This window comes from Halichoerus grypus, chromosome 11 (assembly GCF_964656455.1).
Source record: "Halichoerus grypus chromosome 11, mHalGry1.hap1.1, whole genome shotgun sequence".
NCBI classification, from domain to species: domain Eukaryota; kingdom Metazoa; phylum Chordata; class Mammalia; order Carnivora; family Phocidae; genus Halichoerus; species Halichoerus grypus.
Genome location: NC_135722.1, coordinates 105,110,369 through 105,113,392, shown reverse-complemented (window position 1 = coordinate 105,113,392; position 3,024 = coordinate 105,110,369). Strand labels below are relative to the sequence as shown.

Here is a 3,024-nt window from a genome sequence, read left to right as displayed (position 1 = left end):
CTTTATAGATCTTGGAAATCAGAACTTTGTCTGTAGTGTCATTTCCAAATATCTTCTCCCATTCTGTGGGTTGCCTCTTTGTTTTGTTGACTGTTTCCTTTGCTGTGCAGAAGCTTTTTAACTTGATGAAGTTCCAAAAGATCATTTTTGCTTTTGTTTCACTAGCCTTTGGAGATGTATCTTGAAAGAAGTTGCTGTGGCCGATGTCGAAGAGGTTACTGCCTATGTTCTCCTCTAGGATTTTGATGGATTCCTGTCTCACATTGAGGTCTTTCATCCATTTTGAGTTTATCTTTGTGTATGGTGTGAGAGAATTGTCGAGTTTCATTCTTCTGCATGTGGCTGTCCAATTTTCCCAGCACCATTTATTGAAGAGACTGTCTTTTTTCCATTGCATATTTTTTCCCGCTTTGTCGAAGATTATTTGACCATAGAGTTGAGCGTCCATATCTGGGCTCTCTGTTCTGTTCCATTGGTCTATATGTCTGCTTTTGTGCCAGTACCATGCTGTCTTGGTGATCGTTGCTTTGTAATATAGCTTGAAATCTGGCAACGTGATGCCCCCCAGCTTTGTTTTTCTTTTTCAACATTTCCTTGGCGATTAGGGGTCTTTTCTGATTCCATACAAATTTTAGGATTGAGAAACTACTAAATTTTTTTTAAAAAAAGAGATAAAAGGAAATCATAAAGTGCTCAATTAAAATGAAAAAAAAAGTGAAGGAAAAGATATAAATAAACAAATACCATAAATACAAAACAGTTACAAATATGGTAGATAGCAATCTAACTATGTCAATATCACTTTAAATATGAGCAGTCTAAATACATCAGTTAAAAGACAGAATGTCAAAATAGATAAAATAAGACAAAACTATGTTTTGTCTACAAGAAATTCAGTTTAACTCTTTTCCTCCCTGGCTGCTTGAAGCTTGGCTGCCATCATGAACGACACAGTAACTATCTGGACCAGGAAGTTCATGACTAACTGACTACTTCAGCGGGAACAGATGGTCATTGATGTTCTTCACCCCAGAAAGGCAACAGTACCTAAAACAGAAATTCGGGAAAAACTAGCCAAAATGTACAAGACCACACCAGATGTCATATTTGTGTTTGGATTCAGAACCCATTTTGGTGGTGGCAAGACAACTGGCTTTGGCATGATTTATGATTCCTTGGATTATGCAAAGAAAAATGAACCCAAACACAGACTTGCAAGACATGGCCTGTATGAGAAGAAAAAGACATCAAGAAAACAGCAAAAGGAATGAAAGAACAGAATGAAGAAAGTCATGGGGACTGCAAAAACCAGTGTTGGTGCTGGCAAAAAGAAGTGAGCTGGAGATTGGACAACAGAAGGAGTAAAGATGCTGCAGTGGCTTTATCTGTGGTGGTTGTGCAGATTTTTCATGAGAGGATCAATAAACTAAGAATATTAATGTGAAAAAAAAAGAAATTCAGTTTAATTATAAGTACTTAGATAGGATATTAGTAAAGGGATGGAGAAAGATGTACCATATAACCACTAATCAAAAGAAAGCTGGAGTAACTATATTAATTCAAACAAAGCAGATTTCAGAACAAGAAAAATTGTTGGGTAAAAGAAGGGTGTCACATAATAATAAAAGGTCAGTTGTCTAAGAAGAAATAATAATCTTAAATGTGTATGCATCTGACAGCATAGTGTCAAAATTCATGAGGCAAAAGTTGAGGGAAGTGAAAGGAGAAATTCACAAATTCACTATCATAGTTGGAGATACCAATACTTCTTTTTCAGTAATTGACAGATCAAGCAGACAGAAAATCATTAAGAATATAGTTGAACTGATCAGCACTATCAGTCAACTTGATCTAATTGACATTTATAGAATACTCCTTCACAAAACAGAATCCACTTTTATCTCAAACTCACATGGAACATTAACCAAGATAGAACACATTCTTGCTCATGAAACACAACTAAAATTTAAAAGAATATAAATCATAAAAAATATGTTCTCAAACCAACTGGAATTAAACTAGAAATCAACACCAGAAAGGTAGCTCGGACAATCCCCAAAGATATTTGGACATCCCCAGAGTTATGGAAATGAAACAATGCAATTCCAAATAATTATTGAGCCAAATGAGAAATCTTAAGGGAAATAAAAAAAAAAAAATTGAACTAAAATCTCAACAGAAGTTCAACCAAAAAAAAAAAAAAAGATAAAATCAAGAATGAAAACTTTCTAAGAGTGAAAAGTCCAGGACCAGATGACTTCACTGGTGAACTTTACCAAACATTTAAAGAAGAATTAACACCAATCCTTCTCAAATTCTTCCAGAAAAAATTGAAGAGGTGGGAATACTTTCAACTCATTCTATGAGGCCAGCATAACCATATCAAAGCCAGATAAAAACATTAGAAGAATATAATAGGCAAATATCCCTTATGAATACAGATGCAAAAAGTCTCAACAAAATACTAACACATCAGACCCAATAGCATAATAAAAGGATGATGCACTACAACCAAGTGGGATTTATCCTAGTAATGCAAAAATGGTTCAAAATAATAAAATCAATCAATTTAATATACCACATTAATAGGATAAAGGAAAATAAGTACAGGATTATCTCAGTTGACAAAAAATAAAAGGCACTTTACAAAATCCAACACCTTTCATAATAAAACAAGCTCAGGCCCCCTCCCCCTGCTGCACCCCTCACCTCTCCCTCCTTTCCTTTATTCCTGGCCCCACCTGCCAAAATGAACAGCTTGGATGAGGAGAAGCAGCTGCAGCTCATCACCAGTCTGAAGGAGCAAGCCATAGGTGAATATGGAGACCTCAAAGCAGAGAACCAGAAAACAAAGGAGAAGTGTGACAAAATTAGGCAAGAACGAGATGAAGCTGTTAAAAAAATTGGAGGAATTTCAGAAAATTTCTCACATGGTTATAGAGGAAGTCAATTTTATGCAGAACCATCTTGAAATAGAGAAGACTTGTCGAGAGAGTGCCGAAGCTCTGGTGACAAAGCTAAATA

At 35.5% G+C, this 3,024-nt stretch overlaps 1 pseudogene; it reads left to right on the top strand.

The window, feature by feature from the left end:
* The first annotated feature begins 940 nt into the window (after positions 1-940).
* On the top strand, positions 941-1,435 carry LOC118525601 (small ribosomal subunit protein eS24 pseudogene; annotated as a pseudogene).
* The last annotated feature ends 1,589 nt before the right edge of the window (positions 1,436-3,024 follow it).